At 38.6% G+C, this 17,571-nt stretch overlaps 1 protein-coding gene across 3 annotated transcripts in view; it reads right to left on the reverse strand.

Annotated features, from left to right (window-relative positions):
* PDE4B (phosphodiesterase 4B) overlaps window positions 1–17,571 on the reverse strand; it is a 636,924-nt gene that overhangs the window by 602,764 nt on the left and 16,589 nt on the right. The window contains exon 1 of one of the 3 annotated variants that reach the window (XM_070468014.1): window positions 10,886–10,906. The exons of the other annotated variants lie outside the window; for them this stretch is intronic. The gene's annotated coding sequence lies outside the window, so the exon portion shown is untranslated. Of the gene's footprint in view, window positions 1–10,885; window positions 10,907–17,571 lie in introns of those variants that run through there. 3 annotated transcript variants of the gene reach the window in all.

Consider the following 17,571-nt stretch of genomic DNA (forward strand, 5'->3'; position numbering starts at 1 on the left):
GAGGTAGTGACTCCTTTAATCCACAGCAGACCCTTGCCTCTGAAATACCACACTGGCACGCAGCATTGTCAGTTTTTCACTTTCACGGACCACCCCCCATCCCCAACCCCTAACCAAAAATGTACGGATCTCTACATTGTTCATTTCTAAAATATGGATTCTCTGATGTGACTCTGTCTTGAGAGTTCCAGAACCACTTTTCAAGTACACTCCAGACAACATTTATTTTATGTTGCACAAACATCAAACTCAGGATGTTCAAAATTCAACACACCATCTCCCTACTCAAAACCGCATCTTTTTCTTGCTCCGTTTTTTAGTGACTCACAACACCATCTCCCCAATTATTTAACACAGTAACTTGAATAGTATTGTTACCTCCTTTTTCCCCACACCCCTCACATCTAAATGGTAATAATGGTAGCCTGACAAAATTCGACAAGGGGGTAATTACAGCTTTATTTGCCGAGGTTATAAATGTATGTCTCAGGCTTCCCAGGTGGCATTAGTGGTAAAGAACCCACCTGCCAATATAAGAGATATCATAGATATTATAGATCAAACTCAGGGTTTGATCCCTGGGTCAGAAAGATCCCCTCGAGGAGGGCATGACAACCCATTCCAGTATTCTTGCCTGGAGAGTTTCATGGACAGAAGAGCCTGGAGCTATAGTCCATGGGGTCACAAAGAGTCAGACTAAAGCGACTTAGCACACAGGCCCACAAATGTATTTCTAATGCTGGCCCATCATATACATGCAAGTTGTTTCTGTATTAATAAAACAAGTGGCTCATTCCTCTCCAGTTTGGTAGACAATACTCCAAGTCCTCAAGATCTCACTCTGGGACTCCATCGGTAGCTATCTCACTCTCCCTGTTCCCAGTCTCCTTCCAGTTCTAACACCTCCCACCATGCCTTCAAGTGAATTTAGCTTTCCCCTCACTGCCCCCTATAGGAATTTGTATCCTTACTCTCATTCTTAGGTCTTTTTATTCCTGGGGCAGCTTTTCCAGAGCTGACTAGGCCTTTCAGAAAGCAGGTAAGATTAAATAGAAAGTGAAGAGGCTAGAGAATAATTGTTTACATTCTCCCACCCCATCCCCAGTGCTATCGATTTCCCAGTATAAAATATCACTTTGTATAGCAGGCTGAGATAGTCACCCCCCATAAACATGCAGGCCCTGGAACAAAGAACAGCTTCACCTATGTATCTCAGCATTCCCAAAAAACAATATTTCCCAAATGTGCCAAAAGGTGAAAAAATGAGAAGCACTGCAAGCACAAAAATACCCTCAAGAGTCTTAAAAACAATGAATTTGCATCATGGCATTACTGTCTGGGGAATCCAACGCCACCAACCTATAGTTAAAACCAAAATGACTACAGCAATCGTGCTCCGAAGGGATTCATTAAAGTTGGCTTAGGGCCAACAGGAGTGGCGGAAGGTGAGGAAGCCTGGCCCTGAGCAGCTGGTGCGGCTCAGGCATGGTGGGGTTTGGAGTGTCTTCCATGGAGGAAGGAGTCCGGTATGGAAACTAAACCCAGTTGGGAATTAACTGGAGGACCTGGGAACCTAGGGAAGGAATCCTCAGAGCAGAAGCTGAAAGCCAGGAGATGAACCCAAAAATGAGTCAGAGGAAATGCGGCTAAAGGTCAAACCTTGGGGAAGGAAACAAGAGATGCCAAACCAGCAGACGGCTAAGGGTTGAGATCACGGATGAGTCAAGTCAGCTGTTCTTGACACCTAAAGAGAGTTCCCCTTTGAGCCACCAAGAGGGCTAATCATCCTTTACCGAAATAAAATGAACTAAACTTAATTATTTGTTGAAACCTAAATAATTCAGTATGTCATATTATGTAACGGCTCTATGTTTTTTTGTTTCTTCTACTTTATGTTTCTTCCCTACTTTCCTCATTTCTCTTCTAAATGCTTGTTTATTTTATGTAATTTTTATTTAATGCTAATGCAATAGCAACTTTCAAGTTGTTCCACAGACACAAAAGAAAATGTTTTTTTAACCTGATTGAAATTAAGTATATGTAACAATCTCATATTATAAAGGAAAAATCCAAAGTGTTTCTATCAGTAATGTTATGATTATTTGTATTACTAGTGGCTACCATTTACTAAAATTTTTTAAACCTCGTGCCATGTACTGTGCTAGGTGATATTTATTTCTCACAATATCTACAGGAGGAATTATCAGTCCCAAAGCAGACAAGGAAACCAAAGTTAAAAGAGGTCAGAAACTTTTCCCTGGATCCTAGAACTAACAGATGGCAGGGATGAGATTTAAATTTGTGATGTGTCTGATTCCAAACCTGTTCTTAATTACTGCACAAAGCTAAATTTTGTTTAAAAGACTTGTTTAAATATGCCCCACATAAAATGGGCCATTTGGTTAATGAACAGCTGTCAAAGCACTATGATATTAAGTACTTTCCAGGCACCCTTGGGGCAAAAGGAAAATCCTATACACCCAAAGCCTTCTAGAACTCTGAAGCTAAGTTTAAAGATATAATCCATGAAACAAAGCAAAAATTAGCCCAATGTTATATGTAAGCCTTGAGTTTGAATCCTGGAGGTGCCCAGCAAAACGACCCTGAGCAATTATTCAGCCAGTGTGAAACTGAGATCATAAGGGTGTGAGCTTCACAGGGGACTCAGAGGATAAGATGAGATAATGCAGACAAGTGGTTCTCCATCTCAGGTGCTTTCTCCCCACCGAAGGATATTTGGCAATGCCTGAAGGGATTTTTGATTGTCACAACTGTAGAAAAGGGGTGGGGTACTATTGGAAAAGGCCAGGGATGCTGTTAAGCATCCTGTAATGCATAGGACAGTCCCTCTCTCCCCAGCAACAAGGAATCATCTGGCCCTAAATGTCAATAGTGGTGAGGTTGAGAAACCCCATTGTAGAAAAAGTGCATAACAGAACGCTAATAGTCTGTAGCACCTCCATATTAGCTCTTATTGCACCTACATAAAATGTGAGCAGTGTACATATTTGAGCAGCAAAATAGCAATAATTTCAAAATAATGGTGAAAAGGAATAATAATTTTAAAACATAACCTTTAAAGACAAGATTTAACAGAGCAATGTAGTAGGTAAGAGCAAAGGCTTTGGAATCTGATGAACCCAGGTTTGAATACCAGATCTGTGTGATGCTGAACAAATTACTCAAACTTTGAATCTCTAGGTTTCCTCATTTTTCAAGTGAAAATAAAATTCTCTTTTGTTTGGGTGAAGATTAAATGAGATAATTTATGTACCCGGATCATAATAAAACATGAAGTACAGACTTTGGATTAGAGAAAGGAAAAATAAACCATTTATTTCTATATAAACTTAGGCAAGGTATTTAATCTGGCAGACATTCTTTGCATCTTCAAATGTTTATAAAAAACCTGTACTGTAAAATTATACTAAGAATTAAATGAATCAACATTGTAAAGAACTGAATAAGGTGCCTGGCTTATGGGGTTGGGGGGAGGGCAGGGGTATTCAATAAATTTTAGCCATCTTCTCCCCAAAGAGTTTTTTAAAAGGTTTTAATAAAGGTACTGAGGTCAAAACAAATAATAAAAATTGCCTTTGCTAGAGCAGAAAGTCTAGACAGAGAAGGACTAGAATACTCCATAATTTACAAACAGTCCACCTCGGAGAAGTCCTCTGCATTTGAAAGGAAAGTTATACATACAATGCATTTCTTTCACACCAGCCTCCAGCTTTCAACAAATATCTTCCTTTTGGCCAAGGAATGCCACAGTGACTTAGCTAGACTGAAAGAGAATAAAGCTCTTGGCTGCAGTTACTGGAAGAATAAAATTGAATTCTTCAACTACAAATGTAACTGCATTTTATGAGCACAAAATAAATCCACAGCAATAACTATCAATAACTATTCATAAATGAGCCAAGAGTAAGGCATAATTTATTAGAAGATATTTGCCATTCTACCTCTAAAAAATAATCAGTAATGAGATTTTATGATCATCTCTGAAAATCACTGTTTGTCAGGCAGTAATACCAGAGGTGAAATTATTTATTCAGTTACTGACTGCTAAGGCAGATTATATCTAAGAGCATAATAAATGTTATTTCAGAAAACACAGTTTAAATTTTAATGAAAATAATGATAAACCATCTAATTACAAGCTATTAATATTAAGGCCTTTTTAAATATCCTGTACCATGTGCTTAAGATGATTTCCCAATCAAATGAAGGCAATGTTTAGATGTCATTTAGTCTAAAATTTCAAGTACAAAAGATATGCCCATACAAATGAAATAAATGAAACACATGTAAACTTTCCTTGTCTAAATGGCTTAATGAGTGCATGCTCCACTGCAATTATACTTTAGCTGCCATTTGGCAAAGTAGATGATCTTATGGTAAGTCTATAGGGTTCTCTAATGCAGTTTCTGAACTCATTTTGCCTTTTTATATGTCCAGAATCTACCCAACTACCATATGATGTGTTCAAAAACTATTTTACTTTCTGTTACAGCCTCTTCCAAAGGCCTGACCTGTCTGTCAAAATATGAACTACTTCCTACTTTCATTTTTGGGAAATAGAGAATAACAACAATCCTGAACTGGAAGCACTCACCTGATTCTGTGTCCCACTAAACATAAGTCAGTCACAATGGAAAAAGTTCTAGGCTTTATCAACTGCATAATACATGTAAAGCCCAGCAATACAACCTTTTGATTGCCCGCATCCATCTCCAGTGCCATCTAATGCTATTAACTTTCCTAATCATGGCATTTGTCCATTTTCACCATACTAGGACTCACCATACCTGGCATCCTCACTGCCCTCAACATAAAGAACATATTCCACAAACTCACTTTTAAGGTGCCTCAAAGTCTACAATGTGACCTCAGTTCACCTTTCAAATGCACTCGCCCTTCCTCTCCTATATGGACAATTGTCTGGAGTCAAACTTCTCTCATTCTGCTTTATATCATCTGCACTCTTCTCCAGCTTGGTAGACCCTCTCTGGACTCTCCATTGACTCAAAGCCCTACTTACACCTCCCCTACTTACTGCCCTAAGACCACTTGCTCTTCAGGATTAGTGGGGACCATACAGTCTGAAGGTTGCAGCTATATATTCTCACAAACATCACAGTCACAGTAACAAAACCTATGATACCTGGAAGGCATCTAGCCATTTAGAGAGGGTGATTACAAGGGTCTCTGGCAAGGTAACAGGATTTAAACCACACAGTACCCCAGACCCTGCAAGCCTCCTGCAAGTAGAAACTACCCATTCCCTTCCAAATACCTTCTACTGACATCAACCCCAAAGCCCCTCCAGCTGCTGTGCTCCAACCACCTGAGCGAGCAGCCTCTTTCTCTTTCACAGGACACCATGGCACATAAGAAAGTTCTTCAGGCTCCAAGTAATTTCTAAAAAATGAAAACAATAAGGAGATCACTTCTTTCTCCTCATGTTAACAAAGACTGACAAAACTCAGAATTAAAGGGATGTGTGGAAATGATCATTCTGATGGATAGTTGGTGAAAATATAAATTGGTATAACCTTTCTGAAAGGCAATTTGGCGGTAAAAAAGACTTTAAAATGTGTATAGCCCTTAACTCAACAAATTACAAACATTTATATTTGGATGTTTATTACATCATTGATTAATGCAAAAATTAAAATGGAAGCAGTTTAGTGATCCATGCTAAAGAAAGGATTAAATAAAGCACAGTGCATTTATTCAATAGACTACCATGAAGTAATTCATAAAGTTGCAGGAAATCTACATTTGGGTGAATAGATCCAGTTACACTATAGCATGTACACTATGATTGTGAACCTCTAGAGAAGGACAGCTGGAAAAATGTTTCCTGCTGCTTTTAGGCATAGTTCCCCAGGGCACCTATAAAAGGATGCTTGAACCATAAACATGGTACTTCATATTTTTTGATCACCTCTAAGTTCAGGTAGATCTTCTGGCACATGTGCTGCTTTTAGAGATCAAAGATTTCCAGGAATCCTTACCATTTCATCTTGACAAAATTCAAGTTCTTCTTCCTTACAATTAAGGAAATTTATAACAATATAAATATATAAGATGTGAAAATTGGATTTTAAAAAATAAGACATTTTTAGAGGTTCAACATCTAAATACAATGCACATTTTCCAAATTATTATAGCCACGAAATCAGACACATCTCAGAATCGATAGCATCTCACAATTATTCTCAGAGAAGCTGCCAGTAATAAACTAGTTGTCATGACTTGCACATTTATGAAAGCCTGCAAAATTCGTATTAGTTTGGTTCCAAGAAACTCAAGAGACAATAATGGAACCCTCTTTTAACATCTAGAAACCATAAGCTTGTGAGGAAGCAAAAGGAACAATAGAGAACAAAGGATTTTTCACAATGTTCTCAAAGAAGGAATCACAAAGCAAGCTCACTCTACATGATTATTAAGCATCTTTTCAGGACCAGCACTATTTGTGGCACACAAAGTGATGCTCATGAATGAGCCAAGACATTAATGACTTGGAATTCAAAAGGGATTCAGAGAGATGAATTCTGAATACGGATACGTTTTCAGGGAAACTTATCCAATTTATTTTAGTGAGTGTTCTGTTTTATGTACCCACCAGAGAAATATATGATACATTTTATATTTAATTAAGTTTAAACATATTCTTTGAATCAGAATAAAATTAACATTGCAAGTGATAACACAATAAAATAATTTTATAGTTTAATTGAAAGTATATTTTTCTTCGTGATACATAAAATAATGGTGTACCTTACAACAGAAAGCAGATTCAATTAGATAAAATATAGTAGCAGATCTTCTAGAAAAAGAGAATCAAGAAAACCAAATGAAAGAATTTACAATGTTTCATGGAACACAAGATTCTTTGATGCTGATCAAATAAGAAAGTGTCAACAGAATTTTTTTTTTACACAGCCATGTCATTACTGCCACCTGACTGATGGTTATTATAAGAAACCATCAATTTAATATGCATCCTGACTACTAAATTTGAGATGTTAAATTGTAGGGGGAAGTTGACTTTACTATTGATAAAATAAATACTACAAGAAAAAAATCTCAAAACTGAAAGGCAAATATCCAGAAAGAAAATATCCATAGCATTTCCCTACATAATCAATTAAAAATCATGTCAGGTACATCATCTTGAAATTTCAAAATCCCAAGGATAATAAGATGAAAATAAAAGCTTCAAATTAGGGAAGGAAAAAAAGCTCACATTTAAAAGCTCAAGAGTTGGAATAGCATCAGACTTCCCTTTGGCTAAAATGGCACCAAGAAGACTCTGAAATACTCCAGCAAAATGCTGAGGGAGTTTTTACAGTTTTGTTTTGTTTTGTTTCTGTAATTGATTTCTAATCTCATAGCATCATGGTCCAAAAAGATGCTTGACATAATTTCAATTTTCTTAAATTTACTGAGGCTTGATTTGTGAACTAAGATGTGATCTATCCTGGAGAATGTTCCGAGTGCACTTGGGAAGAAAGTGTATTCTGCTGCTTTTGGATGTAATGTCCTTTAAATGTCAATTAAGCCTACCTGGTCTATGTGCCATTTAAGATTTGTGTTTCCTTATTAATTTACTGTCTCATGATCTGTCCACTGACATAAGTAGAGTGTTAAAGACCTCCAACATTATTGCGTTACTGTCGATTTCCCCTTTTACGGCTGTTTAGCATTTGCCTTATGTATTGAAGTGCTCTTATGTTGAGTGCATAAATATTTACAATTGTTGTATCTTCTTCTTAGATAGATCCCTTGATCATTATGTAGTATCCTTCCTTGTCTCTCTTATAATAGTCTTTATTTTAAAGTCTATTTTATCTGATATGAGCATTGCTACTCCAGCTTTCTTTTGATTTCCATTCTCATGGAATATCTTTTTCCATGCCCTCACTTCAGTCTGTATGTGTCCCTAGGTCTGAAGTGGGTCTCTGTAGACAGCAAATATATGGGTCTTGTTTGCGTATACATTCAGCCAGTCTTATGTCTTTTGGTTGAAGTATTTAGTCCATTTGCACTTTAAGTAATTATTGATATGTATGTTCCTACTGCCATTTTCTTAATTCTTTGGGGTTTGTTTTTGTAGGTTTTTTTTTTTCTTCCCTTCTTTTGTTTTCTTCTCTTGTGTTTCTTGCCTAAAGATGTTCCTTTAAGTATTTGTTGTAAAGCTGGTTTGGTGGTACTGAATTCTCTGAGCTTTTGCTTGTCTGTAAAGCTTTTGATTTCTCTGGCAACTCTAAATGAGAACCTTGCTGGGTAGAATATTCTTAGTCGTAAGTTTTTCTTTTCATCACTTTAAATATAGCCTGCCTCTCCCTTCTGGCCTGCAGAGTTTCTTTGCTAAAAAATCAGCTGATAACCTTATCGGGAATCTCTTGTATTGAATATGTCATTTGATCATTTTTCCTTCTTGCTTTTAATATTTTTCTTTGTATTTAACTTTTGCTAGTTTGATTAATATGTGTCTCAGCATGTTCCTCCTTGGGTTTATCCTGTGTGGGATTCTCTGCACTTTTTGGACTTTGGTAACTATTTCCTTTCCAATGTTAGGAAAATTTTCAACTATGATCTCTTCAAATATTTTCTCAGGCCTTTTATCTTTTTCTTAAGGGATCCCTATGATTCAAATGTTGACAAGTTTAATGTTTTCCTGGAGAGCTAGACATCGAAACAGTATAGTACTGGCACAAAAACAGAAATACAGATTAACAGAACAGGATAGAAAGCCTAGACAGAAACCCACACACCTGTGGTCATCTAATCTATGACAAAGGAGGTAAGAATACATAAAGGAGAAAAGACAGTCTCTTCAATAAGTGGTGCTGGGAAAGTGGACAGGTACATGTAAAAGGACGAAATTAGAACACTCCCTAATACATACACAAAAATAAACTCAAAATGGATTAAAGACCTAAATGTAAGGTCATATACTATAAAACTCTTAGAGGAAAACATAGGCAGAGCATTCTTTGACATAAATCACAGCAAGATCTTTTTTGATTCACCTTCTAGAGTAATGAAAATAAAAATAAAAATAAACAAATGGGATCTAACTAAACTTAAAAGCTTCGGCACATCAAAGGAAATCATAAACAAAACAAACTGATAACTCTCAGAATGGGAGAAACTATTTGCAAATGAAGCAACTGACAAGGATTAACATCCCAAAATGTACAAACAGCTCATGCTCAATATCAAAAAAACAATTAACTCAATCAAAAAATGGGCAGAAGATCTAAACAGACATTTCTCCAAAGGGGAAATACAGATAGCCGAAAAGCGTATGAAAAGATGTTCAACATCACTAATTATTAGAGAAATACAAATCAAAACTACAATGAGGTATCAGCTCATACGAGTCAGAATGGCCATCATCAAAAAAATCTACAAACAATAAATGGTGGAGAGGGTGTGGAGCAAAGGGAAGCCTCGTACATTGTTGGTGAGAATGTAGATTGGTATAGCCACTATGGAGAACAGTATGGAGGTTTCTTAAAAAACTAAAAATAGAATTATCATATGACCTAGCAGTCATGCTCCTGGGCATATACATGGAGAAAACCATAACTGAAAAAGATACATGTACCCCAATGTTCACTGAAGCACTAGGACATGGAAGTAACCTAAATGTCCATCAACAGAAGAATAGATAAGGAAAATGTGGTACATATATACAATGCAATGTTAGTCAGCTGTAAAAGAGAACAACATAATGCCATTTGCAACAACATGGATGACCTAGACATTGTCATACTGAGTGAAGCTAAGTCAGATACCGAAAGACAAATATCATATGATATGGCTTATATGTGGAATCAAAAAAAAAAAAAAAGAACTTATTTACAAAACAGAAGTAGGGTCATGGATGTAAAAAACAAACTTATGGTCACCAGGATAAGTAAGGGTGGGATAAATGGGGAGACTGGGATTGACATATACATACTACTATATATACAACAGATAACTAATAACTTTCTGTCTAGCACAGGGAAATCTACTCAGTACTCCACAATGGCCTATATGGGAAAAGAATCTGAAAAAAAAATAAAAGAATAGACATACCTATATGTAGAACTTGGAGAAAGAAATGGCAACCCACTCCAATATTCTTGCTTGGAGAATCCCCATAGACAGAGGAGCTTGGTGGGTTGCAGTCCATAGGGTTGCAAAGAATCAGACACAACTGAAGTGACTTAGCACACATGCCTATGTATAACTGATTCACTTTGATATACACCTGAAACTAACACAACATTGTAAATAACCTATAATCCAATAATTTTCCTTTTAAATGCTGAGTGAAAATGACTTGTAAAAAGAATCCTAGATCCAGTTAAACTATCCATCAGGTGTAAAACAGAATAAAAATATCCTCAGATATAAAATATCTCAAAAGCTTCACCATCAAGATACCCATTCTTAGGAAGATACTGGAGGATATGCTCTATTCCTAAAAACATGAAACTAAATCAAGTTAAAGCAAGAGATGTGGAAATCAGGAAACAAAGGACCTAATATAACAAGGAGGTAAAGAAATCTGCAGAATGATTACACTGCAGACACTATCAGCTCTTCACCAAAATCCATTCCCTCTTCTCTGGACTCACAGCTAGACAAATTTATCTCAGCCACTCTTGTAGACTTAGCCACAAGACTGAGTTCTAGGCAAAGATCCAGGTGAGAGGAATGTAAGCCACTTCCAGGACTACCTCTATTCTTTTTTCATCATTATTTAATGCAGTTTCACTTTTTAAAAAATTTAATTGGCGGATAATTACTTTACAATATTGCAATGGTTTTTGCCATATATCAACATGAATCAGGGATTTGATTTAGGTCATACCTGAATGGTTTTCCTTACTTTCTTGAATTGAAGTCTGAATTTGGCAATAAGGGGTTGATGATCAGAGCCACAGTCAGCTCCCTGTCTTGTTTTTGTTGACTGCATAGAGCTTCTCCATCTTTGGCTGCAAAGAATATAATCAATCAGATTTCAGTATTGACCATCTGGTGATGTGCATGTGTAGAGTCTTCTCTTGTGCTGTTGGAAGAGGGTGTTTGCTATGACCAGTGTGTTCTCTGGGAATAACTCTGTTAGCCTCTACCTAGCTTCATTTTGTACTTCAAGGCCAAATCTTCTCCAGGTATTTCTTGACTTCCAACTTTTGCATTCCAGTCCCCTATAATGAAAAGGACCTTTTTCTGGGGGTGTTAGTTCTAGAAAATACTGTAAGTCTTCATACAACCATTCAACCTCAGCTTCTTCAGCATTACTAGTCGGGGCGGAGACTTGGATCACTGTGATATTGAATGGTTTGCCTTGGAAATGAACAGAGATGATTCTGTCATTTTTGAGATTGCATCCAAGTACTGCATTTCAGACTCTTCTGTTGACTATGATGGCTACTCCATTTCTCCTAAGGGATTCTTGCCCATAGCAGTAGATATAATGGTCATCTGAGGTAATTTCACCCATTCCAGTCCATTTTAGTTCACTGATTCATAAAATGTCAATGTTCACTTGTGCAATCTCCTGTTTGACCACTTTCAATTTGCCTTGCTTCATGGACCTAACATTCCAGGTTCCTATGTTCTTTACAGCATCAGACTTTACTTCCATCACCAGTCACATCTATAACTGGGCGTTGGTTTGCTTTGGCTCCATCCCTTCATTCTTTCTGGAGTTATTTCTCCACTGATCTCCCATAGCATATTGGGCACCTACCAACCTGCGGAATTCATCTTTCAGTGTCCTATCTTTTTGCCTTTTCATGGTGTTCATAGGGTTCTCAAGTGACAAATGGATTCAAGGGATTAGATTTGATAGGCAGAGTGCCTGACGAACTATGGATGGAGGTTCATGACATTGAACAACAGGCAGTGATAAAAACCATCCCCAAGAAAAAGAAATGCAAAAAGGCAAAATGGTTGTCTGAGGAGGCCTTACAAATAGCTGAGAAAATAAGAGAAGCTAAAAGCAAAGGAGAAAAGGAAATATATACCCATCTGAATGCAGAGTTCCAAAGAATAGCAAGGAGAGGTAAGAAAGCCTTCCTCAATGATCAGTGCAAAGAAATAGAAGAAAATAACAGAATGAGAAAGACTAGAGATCTCTTCAAGAAAATTAAAGATATCAAGGGAACATTTCATGCAAAGATGGGAAAATAAAGGAAACAAATAGTATCGACCTAACAGAAGCAGAAGATATTAAAAAGAGGCAGCAAGAATACACAGAACTATACAAAAAAGATCTTAATAACCCAGATAACCACAATGGTGTGATAACTCACCTAGAGCTAGACATCCTGGAGTGCAAAGTCAAGTCGGCCTTAGGAAGCATCAATACGAACAAAGCTACTGGAGGTTATGGAATTCCTGTTGAGCTAATACAAATTCTAAAAGATGATGATATTAAAGTGCTGCACTCAATTTGCCAGCAAATTTGGAAAACTCAGCATTGGCCACAGGACTGGAAAAGGTCAGTTTTCATTACAACCGCAAAGAAAGGCAATGTCAAAGGATGTTCAAACTACTGCACAATTGCACTCATCTCACACGCGAGCAAAGTAATGCTCAAAATTCTCAAACACAGACTTGAACATCTGGAGCCATGAACTTCCAGATGTTCAACTGGATTTAGAAAAGGCAGAGGAACGAGAGATCAAATTGCAACATCCATTGGATCATCAAAAAAGAGACAGAGTTCCAGAAAAACATCTACTTCTGCTTTATTGACTACAACAAAGCCTTTGACTGTGGATCACAACAAACTGGAAAACTCTTCAAGAGATAGGAATACCAGACAACCTTACCTGCTTCCTGAGAAATTTGTATGCAGGTCAAGAAGCAACAGTCATGGAACAACGGACTGGTTCCAAATTGGGAAAGGAGTACATCAAGGCTGTATATTATCACCCTGCTTATTTAACTTATATACAGAGTACATCATGCGAAATGCCGGGCTGGATGAAGCACAAGCTGGAATCAAGATTGCTGGGAAAAATATCAGTAACCTCAGATATTCAGGTGACACCACCCTTACAGCTGAAAGCGAAGAACTAAAGAGCCTCTTGATGTGAAAGAAGAGAGTAAAAAAGCTGGCTTAAAACTCAACATTCAAAAACCTAAGATCATGGCATCTGGTCCCATAATTTCATGGCAAATAAATGGGGAAACAATGGAAACATTGAGATATTTACTTTTTGGGGCTCCAAAATCACTGCAGATGGTGACTGCAGCCAAGAAATGAAAAGATGTTTGCTCCTTGGAAGAAAATCTATGACAAACCTAGAGAGCATATTAAAAAGGAGAGACCTTACTTTGCCAGTCTGTTTAGTAAAAGCTATGGTTTTTCCAGTAGTCATGTGTGGATGTGAGAGTTGAATCATAAAGAAAGCTGAGTACCAAAGAATTGATGCTTTTGAACTGTGGTGTTGGAGAAGACTCTTGAGAATCCCTTGGACTGCAAGGAGATCCAACCAGTCCATCCTAAAGGAGATCAGTCCTGAACATTCATTGGAAGGACTGATGCTGAAGCTGAAACTCCAATACTGTGGCCATCTGATGCAAAGAACTGACACATTGGGAAAGACTCTGATGCTGGGAAAGTTTGAAGGCAGGAGGAGAAGGGGACAACAGAGGATGAGATGGTTGGATGGTATCACTGACTTGATGGACATGAGTTTGAGCAAGCTCCAGGAGTTGGTGATGGACAGGGATGCCTGGTGTGCTTCAGTCCATGCAGTTGCAAAGTCAGACATGACTGAGTGACTGCACTGAACTGAACTGAACATCAATCAGTCATAGGCATATGTGTGTCTCCTCCCTCCTTAACCTCCCCCTCACCTCCCTCACCAGCCCATCCCTCCAGGTTGTCAGAGAACACCGACTTCAGATGTCCTGCAAGATACATCAAACTCCCAGTGGTTATCTATTTTACATATAGTAATGTATACATTTCAATGCTATTCTCTCAAATCATCCCACCCTCTCCTTCTCACACTGAGCCCAAAATCTTGCTCTTTATGTCTGTGTCTCCCTTGCTGCCCTGCACACAGGATCATCAGTACCACCTCTCTAGATTCCATATATACATACATGTGTTAATATACGATGTTTGTCTTTCCCTTTCTGACTGACTGCACTCTGTATTGGAGAAGGTAATGGCACCCCAGTTGCCTTCAGTACTCTTGCCTGGAAAATCCCATGGATGGAGGTGCCTGGTGGGCTGCAGTCCATGAGGTCATTAAGAGTCGGACACGACTGAGCAACTTCACTTTCACTTTTCATTTTCATGCATTGGAGAAAGAAATGGCAACCCACTCCAGTGTTCTTGCCTGGAGAATCCCAGGGACGGGGGAGCCTGGTGGGCTGCTGTCTATGGGGTCGCACAGAGTTGGACAGGACTGAAGCGACTTAGCAGCAGCAGCAGCAGCAGCACTCTGTATAATAGGCTGTAGGTTCATCCAACTCATTAGAAGTGACACAAATATGTTCCTTTTTATAGCTGAGCAATATTCTTCTGTGTATACGTACTACAACTTCCTTATCCATTCATCTGCCAGTGGACATCCAGATTGCCTCCATGTACTAGCCTTGACTAAATGGAGTTGACTGTGACTACTGTGGAGCTCACACCCTGAGAACAGTAGTGCCTCTCATCAGGGCACTACAGAGCGATTGCAGCAAAGAGAGACGCACCCCACCCTACTCACCGGGAAGAGCTCAGTAGTGTTACTTGAGTGAGAAATGTATTTATGCTGTGTTTCAACCATTATTCATTTGTGGACTATTGGTTACTTCCGCCTAAGATTACCCTAACTAATTTAGATGGAAAAGAAAGATTCCAAAATGACAACAGTGAGCCAATGTTTGAACATCTTGAGGATGCATGTGCCCAAGAAAAATATGAACGTATATGTTGCCAGATTCAACCAAATATATTAAGAAGAGATTTACAATTTAGATGGAGACTTGGAGGGTAAAATAGTGAGAAAGACTCTGAAAACTGAACAAAATAAAATAATTAAAACAGTCATAAAATATGGGAAAATAAAAACATTTGTAAGAAAGGAAATGTAATCATATCACAATAGCCGTATGCTAAAGGATTCAGTTATGAGTGAAAGTTACTGTCAGAACAATTTAAAAATTAAATTGAGGAAGCAAAGTAGGAGAATGTACGTGTATCATCAGTCATACCAGGAACTAACTATATAAAGAAGAAAACTAACAAAATCCAGAAAGAGCATCATGAGCATCTTGTTCTCACAAAATGGAGTCAAACACGATGAAACAGTGAACTACCCGAAACAGTGACGCCTCTAGAAACAAGGAATCAGAGATGGGGAAGGGCAATGGGAACCACTGCTTTGAGATAACATGTTTAACTGCTAGTAAGCAATTTGATAATTGTTTCAACATTTATTGCATTTTTGAATGAACAAAAAATATAAAATTTGTTTGCTTTAGGGTGAATTATAACTTCTCCAAAAAGGTAATACTATTTATCTCATGTTAACTGGAAGCTCTAATGGGCTGCTTTATATGTTACTGATTACTTTAAAAAGATACAACTATTGAAATAGTTTGATAGACAAAATATTTTCAAAATAAGGGAGTCAGGGAGAGGGGCAGGAATTAAAATGGCTGTGAAACTAACCAGGCCTAATCCTCTCATTTTCTAGATGAGAAAACTGCAACCCTACCGTGAATCTGCTACCATCGTCAAGAAAAGTAAACCTCAAGCTTTGACAGTGCAGTGGAAGAGGAGCCTTCATTTGGAAAATGGAGCTAGACCTCCCGTGTTGTTTGACAACCACAGTTGCTCATTTTCCACTATAATCTCCTCCACACTTTCTCTTGAGAATTCATACTAGTTAATCATTGTTGCTGCTACTGCTATTACCGCACTGGTTTGAGATGGGGGTACTCTTCTTACTATAGCTGTTGCCAAACTTGGACAGTCCCCTGAATTTTCATAAAACAGGTAAGACAACAAGACTTTCTACAGATTTAGAATAAAGATAGATAGATAAATAGATACATAGATGTGTGTGTATGTGTGTGTGTGCGCATTCAGTCACGTTCAATTCTTTGCAATCCCATGGACTGTAGCCCACTAAGCTCCTTTGTCCATGGAATTTTCCAGGCAAAAATACTGGAGTGGGCTGCCAGTTACTGCTCCAGTAAATAAATAGATAAACAGATACACAGATAAAATAACCTGAATAATCTTTACAAAGTAGGACATGCTTTCCTTAACTGGCAGACTTTCAGTTCAATTCAGTCGCTCAGTCATGTCCGACTCTTTGCAACCCCAGGCTTTCCTGTCCAACAGGAAAGCAGGGGCAGGGGCTCTGTCCATCAGAGGCAGGGGCTCTGGGTGCAGCAGACCTGGGTCACACAGCATGTGGCAAAAGCCCTCTTGGAGAAGGTCTCCATCAGCCGCACCATAGACCTGCCGAGCAGACGAACCACAAACTGCAGAACAATTATACCAAAGAAATGCTTGCACTGTTAAGAAAGTTCTAGGACCCACAACAGATTTCCCAACCTGGGGATCTGGCAAAGGGACAGAGAACCCCCATGGAATTTTATATTGGAGGGCAGTGGGATTTGATTACAGAACTTACATAGGACTGGGGAAGCAGACTCTTGGAGGGCACAAACAAAACCTGTGCACACCAGGACCCAGAAGAAAGGAACAGTGTCCCCACAAGAAGCTCAGCCAGACTTGCCTGTGAGTGTCTCGGAGTTTCCAGCAGAGGCGTGGGTTGACAGTGGCCTGCTGTAGGGTCAGGGGCACTGAATACAACAGTGTGTCCACAAGTCCTTTTGAAGGAGGTTGCCATTATCTTCATTATCCCAACCATAGTTCAGCCTCAGGTCAAACAACAGGGAGGGAACACAGTCCCACCCATCAACAGAAAATTGGATTAAAGATTTACTGAGCTTAGCCCCACCCATCAGAAGAAGGCCCAGTTTCCCCCACAGTCAGTCTCTCCCATCAGGAAGCTTCCATAGGCCTCTAATCCTTATCCATCAGAGGGTGGACAGAATGAAAACCACAATCACAGAAAACTAACCAATCTAATTACATGGACCACAGCCTTGTCTAACTCAATGAAACCATGAGCCATGCCACGTAGGGCCACCTCAGACAGACAGGTCATGGTGGAGAGTTCTGACAAAATGTGGTCCACTGAAGAAGGGAACGGCAAACCACTTCAGTATTCTTGCCTTAAGAACCCCATGAACAGAATGAAAAGGCAAACTTTGTTCCACTTTCAGTCACTGTCTCTTTAGCATCTACCAATGAGCCCACACCTAAACATTACCTTCCGCAAATCATCCAAGTAAATAAGACAGAAACAAGCAAACTTCCTTACTCGTACCCATTTCCAGACCAGCTTTCACGCCAGTTTCACGATTGAACACACTTCACATAAGACTGACATGAAAGGCCCCTTCTTCCCAGAGAAATATGACTTTTTCCCATGACCTCAATTGGTCAGCCAAGAGAAGATG

The sequence above is a fragment of the Odocoileus virginianus genome, chromosome 5 (genome assembly GCF_023699985.2).
Source record: "Odocoileus virginianus isolate 20LAN1187 ecotype Illinois chromosome 5, Ovbor_1.2, whole genome shotgun sequence".
Taxonomy (NCBI): Eukaryota; Metazoa; Chordata; class Mammalia; order Artiodactyla; family Cervidae; genus Odocoileus; species Odocoileus virginianus.